This window comes from Gopherus evgoodei, unplaced genomic scaffold (genome assembly GCF_007399415.2).
Source record: "Gopherus evgoodei ecotype Sinaloan lineage unplaced genomic scaffold, rGopEvg1_v1.p scaffold_74_arrow_ctg1, whole genome shotgun sequence".
NCBI classification, from domain to species: domain Eukaryota; kingdom Metazoa; phylum Chordata; order Testudines; family Testudinidae; genus Gopherus; species Gopherus evgoodei.
Genome location: NW_022060095.1, coordinates 40036 through 51227, shown reverse-complemented (window position 1 = coordinate 51227; position 11192 = coordinate 40036).

Genomic DNA, 11192 nt, shown 5'->3' with positions numbered 1-11192 from the left:
TGCTAATGAAACACGCCGTGATGTGTTTGTAAAACCAGGGCAGAAGATTGCAGACATTTTTGAGCCTGAAAGCGTTGTGAGACCCCAGTGTGAAGATGAAGTTCCAATGATAGATCCTGCGAAGTTTGACTTCGGGGACTCACCGCTGTCTGAGGAGTGGAAGGATCGCCTGAGGAAGAAGCTTTGCGAGAGATCCAAGGTGTTCTCACTACATGAGTGGGACGTGGGATGTGCAAAGGGAGTGGAACACCATATCAGGCTACAAGATCCCCGACCCTTCAGGGAGAGGTCTAGGAGGATTGCCCTCTCTGAGATGGAAGACGTGCGCCATCATCTTCAAGAGCTGATCGCAAATGGTATCATCACAGAGTCACGAAGCCCCTATGCCTCACCCATTGTGGTCGTTCGTAAGAAGAGTGGAAAAATCCGGATGTGTATTGACTACCGCACCCTAAACAGGCGCACTACAGTTGATCAATACACCATGCCTCGAGTACAAGATGCCTTGGACTGTTTGCTGGGTAGTCAGTGGTTCTCTGTGTTGGATCTTCGGAGTGGATACTACCAGATCCCTCTGGGAGAAGAGGATAAGGAGAAGACAGCCTTCATCTGCCCGTTAGGGTTCTACCAGTTCGAACGCATGCCACAAGGGATTTCTGGGGCCCCTGCCACATTTCAACGACTTATGGAAAAAGTTGTGGGAGACATGAATTTACTGCAGGTGTTAGTTTACTTGGATGACCTGATTGTGTTTGGAAGAACCCTGGAGGAACATGAAGAAAGACTTCTTAAAGTGCTCGACAGGTTGGAGGCATACGGTTTGAAGCTTTCAATTGATAAATGTCAGTTCTGCCAAACCTCAGTGAAGTATGTAGGTCACATCGTGTCCCAAGAGGGTGTGAGTACTGACCCTGATAAAATAGAAGCACTCACTACCTGGCCACGTCCCATTAACTACAGAGAACTCAAGACGTTTCTTGGATTTAGTGGCTACTACCGCAGATTTGTGAAGAACTATGCTACGATTGTAAAACCTCTGAATGATCTTACCAGGGGATACCAATCCAACAAGAGCAAATCTAAGACCCAGAATAAGCGAAGGCCTCCAAAGACTCCTTTGCAGAGACACTATGGCCCCTTCGAACCATTTGGGCAGCGGTGGGATGAAAGATGTGAGAGAGCTTTTCGGGAAATCATTACTCGCTTAACTCATGCTCCCATCCTAGTCTTTGCTGACCCGAGCAAACCGTTTATCCTGCATACTGATGCCAGTTTGGAGGGTCTGGGAGCAGTACTGTATCAGGAAGTGGAAGGCAAACGCAAACCGGTAGCCTTTGCCAGCCGAGGACTGTCTGACAGTGAAACTCGCTACCCCATCCACAAGCTGGAGTTCTTGGCCTTGAAATGGGCCATCACTGAGAAATTTCGAGACTACTTGTACGGTGCTCAGTTCCAGGTGTGGACAGACAACAACCCACTGACCTATGTGTTAACAAGTGCTAAATTGGATGCTACAGGCCAGAGATGGGTGGCCGCCTTGGCTAGCTATGAGTTCAGCATTCAATACCGATCGGGGAGGAGCAATGTAGATGCAGATGCCTTGTCCAGACGTCCGCAGGCACCTGATGTCGCTGTGATACCCACGGATGGCGTGAGAGCTATCTGCAGTGTGAGTCGCCGAGAGCCGGAGGCCCCTGAGAGCCTTCATGGATGTGTTGCTGAAGCTTTGGGCCTGCCCCCTGAATGCGTGCCTTCTGCTTCAGTGAACTATATTGCTTTGGACCAATCTCCCTTGCCCATGCTCAATGCAGCTGACTGGCAGGAAGCCCAGCTGCAAGATGTTGACATTTGTGATACACTACTTGCCAAAAGAGAGGGGCGAGACCCAGCTGCGGTTGTCCCACCTACCCCAGAGGGTAAACTACTATTGAGAGAATGGACCAAACTGAAACTGATTCAGGGAGTGCTACACCGCGTGACCACAGACCCTCTACAAAAGCAACGGAATCAACTAGTGCTGCCAAAAGAGTACAGAGCCCTGGCCATGAGGGCCCTGCATGATGACTTTGGACATTTAGGGATGGAGAGGACCCTGGAACTTATCCGCAGTAGGTTCTATTGGCCTCGGATGGCCGAAGATGTTCGCAGAAAATGTGATACCTGCGCTCGATGTGTTCAAAGGAAAACTCTGCCCACAAGGGCCGCATATCTGAAGAACATCACCAGCAACAAACCTCTGGAGCTGGTTTGCATTGATTTCTTGTCCTTAGAAGTAGACAAGAGGAATATTGGGAACATTCTAGTAGTGACCGACCACTATACGCGATATGCACAGGCATACCCCACACGTGATCAGAAGGCCACTACCGTCGCTCGAATATTGTGGGAAAAATATTTCTCAGTTTATGGATTCCCAGCCCGGATACACTCAGATCAGGGACGAGATTTTGAGAGTCACCTTCTGAAGGAGGTGCTGAGGATAGCAGGTATTAAAAAGTCGAGGACAACGCCTTACCACCCACAAGGCGACCCTCAGCCAGAGAGGTTCAACCGAACCCTATTGGATATGTTAGGGACTTTGCGGCCAGAGCAGAAGGCAACCTGGAGCCAACATGTTGCATTTCTGGTGCACGCCTACAATGCCACAAAGAACGATGCTACGGGGGTCACCCCATATCTCTTAATGTTTGGGCGAGAACCAAGACTACCCATAGATTTGTGCTTTGGTGTATCAGAGGATGGCGATAGCTATGAAACCCATCAGCAATATGTATCCCGACTACGAGAAAAGCTACGGGATGCTTATCACTTAGCTACGTCTGCAGCTCGGAAGAACGCAGACCGCAACAAACAGCGATATGATGCTAGGGTGCGTCTGCAAGAACTCCAGCCAGGGGACAGAGTCCTACTGCGAAATTTGGGTATTGCTGGCAAGCACAAGATAGCTGACAGATGGAAGGCAATACCTTACTTAGTGATGGAAAAGCTAGGAGACCTGCCGGTCTACAAGATCAAACCTGAAGAGGGTACAGGGCAGACCAAGACCGTGCACAGAAACCTTTTGCTCCCTGTGGGGGAATTGGTAGGCAGCCCTTATGAGATTGGCCACAACCGGGCAACTGGGCAGAACAAAGGTGCTGTGCCAAAGCCGCCTTCCAACGTGGACAGCCGGCTCCCTGCAGCTAACCTACCTCTACTCAGCACATCTGAGAGTGAGTCTGAGGAGGAAGACACAACCATGGTGTATCCTGGGGTGAAGACAAGATTTCAGTCTCGATCCGCTGAATCAGAAGAGAGCACATCCTCTTCCGCCCTAAACCCTATGGCAGAAGTATTTAGGCCCATTCCTGATATCCCTGAGCCACTGGTGGGACCCCCGTGTAATGACTTACACAGACTATTGGACAGTGGTGACATACAGATGGAGGATGTCCAGAGCACCTGCGACCCTCCACTGTTAGAACTAGAAATGCAGGGGCCTATGCCAGTACCCGAGGGGAACTCACAGGAAACTTCCCCATCCGGCACTCAAGAGGATGTCCCCCCTACCATAGCAACAGAGATTCTTAATAGGCGAGACAGGGTAATAAGACCAGTGAAACGGTTAACTTACGATGCACCTGGGGTGATTAGTGAGGAGCCTATACATTTAGCACACAGGTTTGTGAAAGCTAGAGTAGGCTATCTAATGCCTTTTGGAGGGGACCAATAAGTTGGTATAGTAGGGAATGTGATTTGTCGGGACGACAAATTCTTGGCTGGGGGGAGGATGTAAGCAGAGTCAGGATAAGCTCTACCCTGACATCTGGTGGAAAGAAGTTCAGAGAGTGTATTTGCATAGGTACGCCCACCCTATCCCAGACTCCCAAGCTGTGGGATTGCTTGGTGACAAATTGCTCACCCTCAGTTGGGTAGTACTGGCTAGACATGGGACATGGGTTCCAAAACCCAGAGAATTGAGAGAGAGGTTGGGAACAGGTATCTGTGCCTGATGGTGCAGGCGCCTTGTGGAGCTAGAAGCACCAGTTGCACCCCTTCCTCTCTCCACTGTGGAATGTCAGAGTTGATTTTTCTTATTCTCTCAAGAATCTAAATACAGGTTACTGAGCTGAATGCCCTTTGGGCTAATGGTGCACTAGCACTGGGGCTCCCCCACTAAGAGCTGAGATCACTAAGAGTTGAAATCACAAAAAAGCTGAAATGACTGAGCTGAGAGCACTGAGCATTGTGCTAACTAGTGGGGGAGCCTGAAGATATGCTGTGGAACAGAGCAGCTGGTGGAGTGGAGCAGTTGTGGGGACGGCTGGAGCGGATCACGGGACAGCTGGTGGCAGCAGAGCGGAGTAGCTGTGGGACGGGTGGCGCGGCCCACAGAGTGAGCAGAGCCAAGCAGTTTTGCAGAGCAGCTCATGGAGCAGAGCAGCTGGTGGAGCGGAGCAGTTCCTGAGGATGGCGGGAGGAGCAGAGTGGAGCAGCTGGTAAAGCGGAGCAGTTCGTGGAGAAGGCGGAAGCAGAACCCACGGAGAGGCAGGGCAGTTGGCCCCGGACCACGTAAGGTGCCCCTTTCTACCCAGGCTGGGGGGAAGGACCTCTACAGATAGACTCTCGAACTCTGGGGTGGCATTGACCAGAGACTTTTGGGTTGTTGGACTTTGGGGTGATTGGACTTAAAACCCTAAGCGGAAAAAGGACAGTGGCAAACGTACTTGGAGGTGGGTTTTTGTTTATGGTTTGTGTTATAACCCTGTTTGTGGTGTTTCTCCAATGGGATGCCGCATTGATTCCTTCCTTTATTAAAAAAGATTTTGCTACACTCAGACTCCGTGCTTGCGAGAGGGGAAGTATTGCCTCCTAGAGGCGCCCAGGGGGGTGTGGTATGTGAGTGTCCCAGGTCACTGGGTGGGGGCTCGAGCCGGTTATGCATTGTGTTACTGAAACGGAACCCCTGGATACTGAACCCGGCCCTTGTTGCTGCCAACTAGAGGGGCAGAAGGGTTACACCCACAATACACGCTATAGCCAATCCTTGTTAACTAAGCTAAAATTTATTAGAAAAGAAAAGAGAGAGAGTGTTGGTTAAAAGATTAATACACATACAGACTTGAATTCAATTTTTGAGGTTCAGATACATAGTAGAGGTGAGCTTGTAGTAGCCAAAATTCCTTTTAGAAATAGTCCATAGGTTATAGTCCAATGTCCATAGTCAGGGTGGCTCCAGTCAATGACTGGGATCTCAATCCTTGTGGCTTAAGGTTTCCCCTTCTTGAAACCCAAAGCAGATTTGAGATGAAGAAGGATCGTGTCCCAAGCTTCTTATACATTTCTAGCAGCCTTTCGGCCTTAGAAAACAATAGGCTTAATTCCTTCTCCCAAACATCCTGGCAATTAGAACAGAGTAATTTATCCATTAAACAGTTCAGATACAGGTTACCATAACCTTCAAAGAGACACATAGATAATAATACTATTTCACTCAAGTATCATCATAAATATTAATATTCCTTTTTTGATCTTTGAATTAAAACTATAGCAATAGACAAGACTTGTTTGCTGACATCACAAGATCTTAGGAAACTCCACCCCTTCTTCCTCTGACAATGCAGACTTGCATTTCAAAGCTCTATTCATTTACAGATCTTCCTAACCAGTTCTTAAGGTTCACTCATGGGTCAGGTCAGTTGGTGAGGTGAGTTAATTAACTCTTTCTGGCCCTGTCACCTTTCAATGAGATATTATATTATACTCATAACATCACACCAGGTCTGTGAGGGGACTGGAAAGTGACCGTTCCAGCGGGGGCAGGGCCCTGCATTCCCTCTCCAGGTCTGCGAGGGGACTGGGCGCTGCCTTCCCTCCCCAGCTGTGAGAGGGGAATGGGGAGCGGCCATTCCTCCGGGTGTGGAGCGCTTCTTTTCCTCGCCTGCTCTGCCAGGGGATTGGGGAGCGGCTGTTCCTGTGGGGGCATGGTGCTGGGTTCCCTCCCCAGCTCTACAAGGGGACTGGGGAGCGGCCGTTGCTGCGGAGGCAGGGCGCTGGGTTCCCCTCCCAGCTCTGTGAGGGAACTGGGCAGCTGTCATTCCTCCAGGTGTGGGGCACTGGGTTCCCTCCCCAGCTCTGGGAAGGGACAGGGAAGCGGCCATTTCTGCAGGGATGGGGCTCTGTTTCCCTCCCCAGCTCTGCCAGGGGACTGGGGAGTGGCCGTTCCTTTGGGATTGGGGCACTGCCTGCCATCCGCAGCTCTGCGAGGGGACTGGGGAGCGGCTGTTCCTGCGGGGATGGGGAGCTCGGTTCCTTTCCCAGCTCTGCCAGGGGACTGGGGAGCAGACGTTCAAGTGGGAGTGAGGTGTTATGTTCCCTCCCTGGCTCTGCAAGGGGATTGGGGAGCGGCCGTTCCAGTGTGGTCGGGGCCCTGCCTTCCCTCTCCAACTCTGCGATGGGACTGGGGAATGGCCGTTCCTGCGAGGGCGGGGCACTGATTTCTCTCCTCAGGTCTGCGAGGGAACTGGAGAGCGGCCGTTCCTGCGGGGGCAGGTAGCTGCCTTCCCTCCCCACCTCTGCGATGGGACTGGGAAGCCACCATTCCAGCAGGGGCGGGGCTCTGCCATCCCTCTCCAGCTCTGCGAGTGGACTGGGAAGCGGCCATTCCAGCCGGGGTGGTGCGCTGTGTTCCCTCCCCAGCTCTGCCAGGGGACTGAGGAGCCACCGGCCATGCGGAGGTGGGGCGCTGGGTTCCCTCCCAGGGTCTGCGAGGGCACTGGGGAGTGGCCATTCCTGAGGGTGCAGCGCATTGGGTTCCCTCCCCGGCTCTGAGAGGGGACTGGGGATAGGTCATACCAGGGACGGTGGGGAGCTGCCTCCCCTCCCCAGATCTGTGAGGGGACTAGGGTGTGACCGTTCCTGTGGGGATGGTTTGCTGCCCTTCCTTCCCAGCTCTGCGACGCAACTAGGGAGCAGCCATTCTGGCGGGGGTGGGGCGCTGCCTTCCTTCCCCAGCTCTGTGAGGGGACTGAAGAGTGGCCGTTCCTGCGGGGGCGAGGTGCTGGGTTCCCCTCCCAGCTCTGGGAAGGGACTGGGCAGCGGTCGTTCCTGCGGTGGTGGGGCGCCGCCTTCTCTCCCTAGCTCTGTGAAGGAACTAGGAAGCGGCCATCCCTGTGGAGAAGGGGCGCTGCCTTCCCTCCCCGGCTCTGCGAGGGGACTGGTGAGAGGCCGATGAAGCAGGGGCGGGGCTGTGCCTTAACTCCCCAGCTCTGCCAGGTGACTGGGGAGCGGCCATTCAACTGTGGGTGGGGCGCTGGGTTCCCTTCCCAGCTCTGGGAGGGGACTGGGGAGCAGCCGTTCCTGCGGGGGCGGGGCGCTAAGTTTCCTCCCCAGCTCTGCGAGGGGACTGGGGAGCAACCGTTCCTATGGGGGCTGGGCGATGGGTTCCCTCCTCGTCTCTGCGAGGGGACTAGGGAGCGGTCGTTCCTGGGCTGGCGGGGCGCTGAGTTTCCTCCCAGCTCTGTAAGGGGACTGGGGAGTGGCCATTCCAACAGGGGCAGGGCGCTGGGTTCCGTCCCAAGCTCTGTTAGGGGAATGGGGAGCGACCATTCCTGCGGGGGCGGGGCGCTGCCTTCCGTCCCTGAATCTGCAAGGGGATTAAGGAGCGACCGTTCCTGTGGGGGCAGGGTGCTTCCTTCCCTCCCCAGCTCTGCGAGAGGACTGGGTAGTAGCCGTTCCTGTGGGGGCGGGGCGCTGGTTTCCCTCCCCAGTTCTGTGAGGGGACTGGGGAACGGCCGTTCCTGCGGCAGCAGGGTGCTGGGTTCCCCACCCAGCTCTGGGAGAGGACTGGCTTGTAGCCATTCCTGCGGGGGCGGGGCGCTGGTTTCCCTCCCCAGCTCTGCGAGGGGACTGGGGAGCGGCCGTTCCTGCAGCAGTGGGGTGCTGGGTTCCCCACCCAGCTCTGTGAGGGGACTGGGTGTCACGGAGTGTGGGGGAGTTCGGTCCTGCACCCCTCTTCCTGGGACCCACAGTGAGTCTCAGCCAGCCAGTAAAACAGAAGGTTTATTGGACAACAGGAATGCAGGTTACAGCAGAGCTTGCAGGCACAGTCAGGACCCCTCAATTGGGTCCTTCTGGAGTTTCAGAGGGTTTGGGTCCAGCATAGGATCCCCTGAGTTCCCCTCACCCAGCCCAAAACTGAAACTGAACTGCCCCTCCTCCAGCCGGCAGATTGCTTTGTCCAGCTTCCCAGGAAAAGGTGCTAACCCCCTCCCCCCTACCTGGCTCAGGTTACAGGGTTAAAGATCCTGTCCCTCACCTAAAGACATCCCCGACTCTCCCATCCCCTACACAGACAGCCCCTACTCCATCACACTGGGCAGCTGTCATTCCTCCGGGGGTGTGGCCCTAGGTTCCCTTCCCAGCTCTGCGATGGGACTGGGGAGGGGCCAGTCCAGTGGGGGTAAGGAGCTGCCTTCCCTACCCAACTCTACCTGGGGACTGGGCAGTGGCCGTTCAAGCAGGGGTGGGGCGCTGGGCTCGACCCCCGGCTCTGCGAGGGGACTGGGGAGCGGCCGTTCCAGCGGGGGCGGGGCCCTAGGTTCCCTCCAAGCTCTGCGAGGGGAGTGAGGAGCGACCGTTCCTGCAGGGGTGTTGGTGTCACTAGGCATAACCCTAGGTAACTCGGGAGGGCGGCAGACCACAAGTGTCAATGAAGCCCTCCTGTTGTAGACCTCAATGAACATTGGTGCCTCCATGTTAAACACTTTGTGTAACCTAGTGTAACCTAATATGTTAAGAGCTGTAAAATGTAATCTCAGCAGTTACTTTTCTGATTGTAACAGCCAGTTCCCTGCTGTAACACACTGGAGCTGAATTGAAGCAAGTTTCAAGGTCACTTTTAGATACAGTATCCATGTGTCAGCAGCGGAGATGGGGGAGGAAGGGGAAAGACAAAAGATTGAGTGAGAAAAGACACTGCAGCTGGATGGGACAGGATGGGGGAGTGAGAGATCAACTAGTTAGCAAGAAAAAGTTCTCAGAAAGCAACTGGGATATAAAGGGAGGAAGCCGCTTGTGCAGGGGGCTGGATCTGAGGCATGTCAAGTCTCCCAGCACCGCTTTGAGATCTCAAATAAACTTTGTTTGCTTCTCCACCCTGGTGTGTGTTCATTGGCGCTAAGCACTCCAGGCACAAACCACTGCTGCTTGCCTCGGGCACCCTCTGTGCCTGCAACAGGGGTAGGGCACTCTTTCCCTCCCCAGCTCTGCCAGGGGATTGGGGAGCGGCCGTTCCTGCTGGGGCGGGGCGCTGCCTCCCTCCATAGCTCTGCGAGGGGACTGTGGGGCCGCCATTCCAGAGGGGTGGGTGGGCTGCTTTCCCACTCGAGTTCTGAGAGGGGAATGGGGGTGGCTGTTCCTGCAGGGGCGGGGCGCTGTGTTCCCTCCCCAGCTCTGCGAGGGGACTGGGCACCTGTCGTTTCTCCTGCGGTGGGGCACTGCATTCCCTCCCCAGCTCTGCGAGGGGAATGGGAAGCGGCCGTTTCAGCGGGGGTGGGGCGCTCTGGTCCCTCCCCAGTACTGCGATGGGACTGGGGAGCGGCTGTTCCTTCGGGGATGGAGCGCTACCTCCCTTTCCCAGTTCTGACAGGGGACTGGGGAGCGTCCGTTCTTGCGGGGGCGAGGCATTGGGTTCTATCCCCAGCTCTGCGAGGGGACTGGGCACCTGTCATTTCTCCTGGGGTGGGGCACTGGGTTCTCTTCCCAGCTCTGCCAGGGGACTGGGAAGCAGCCGTTCCTGCGAGGGCGGGGCACTGCCTTCCCTGCCAACCTCTGCGATGGGACTGTGGGGCCGCCATTCCAGCAGGGGCAGGGCGCTGCCTTCCTTCCCCAGCTCTGCCAGGGGACTGGAGAGCGGCCGTTCCTGCAGGGGCGGGGCACTGTTTCCCCTCCCCAGCTGTGCGAGGGGACTGAGGCACGGCCATTCCTGCGGCGGTGGGGCTCTTCCTTCCCTCCCCAGCTCTGCGATGGGACTGGGGAGTGGCCGTTTCAGCGGGGGTGGGGCGCTGCCTTCCCTCCTCAACTCTGCAAGGGTAATGGGGAGCAGCCCTTTCTGCGGAGGCGGTCGCTCCCTTCCTTCCCCAGCTGTGCGAGGGGAATGGGGAGCGGACATTTGTGCGGGGGCGGGCGATGCCATCCCTCACCACCTCTGCGAGGGGACTGGGGAGCGGCTGTTCCTGCAGGGGCAGGGCGTTCCCTTCCCTCCCCAGCTGTGCGAGGGGATGGAGGAGCTGCTCTTCCTGCGGGGGCGGTGAGCTGGGATCCCTCCCCAGCTCTTTGAGGGGACGGGAGAGCGGCCGTTCCTGCGAGGGTGGTTCGCTGGATTCCCCACCCAGCTCTGTTAGGGAACTGGAACCCGGTCTTTCCTGCGGGGGTAGAGCGCTTCCTTCCCTCCCCACCTTTGTGATGGGACTGGGAAGCGGCCATTCCAGCGGGGGTGGGGTGCTGCTTTCTCTCCCCAGCTCTCCGAGAAGACTGGGGTGTGGTAGTTCCTACGGGGGCGAGATGCTAGGTTCCCTCCCCAGCTCTGTTCGGGTAATGGGGAGTGGCCCCTCCTGCGGGGGTAGGGCACTGTGTTCCCTCCCCAGCTCTGCCAGGAGACTGGGGAGTGGCAGTTCCTGTGGGGACAGAGCGCTGCCTTCCCTCCCCACCTCTGCGAGGGGACTGTCCGGCTGCTATTCCAGCAGGGGCAGGGCGCTGCTTTCCCTCCCCAGCTCTGCAAGGAGACTCGGGAGCAGCCATTCCTGCGAGGGTGGGGCACTGGGTTCCCTCCCTAGCTCTGCCAGGGGTCTGGGAAGCAGCCGTTCCTGCGGGGACGGATCGCTACCATCCCACCCCATCTCTGCGAGGGGACTGTGGGGCCGTTATTCCAGTGGGGGTGGAGCGCTCCTGTCCCTTCCCAGCTCTGTAAGGGGACTGGGAACCGACTGTTCCTGCAGGGGCGGGGCGCTGGGTACTGTCCCCAGCTCTGCAAGGGGACTGGAGAGCAGCCGTTCCAGAGGGTCAGGGCACTTGGTTCCCTCCCCAGCTCTGCAAGAAGACTGAGGAGCGGCCGTTTCTGCGGGGTCAGGGTGCTGTGTTCCCTCCCCAGCTCTGGGAGGGAACTGGGGAGCATCCATCCCTCCAGGGGTGGGGCACTACCTTCCCTCCCCAGC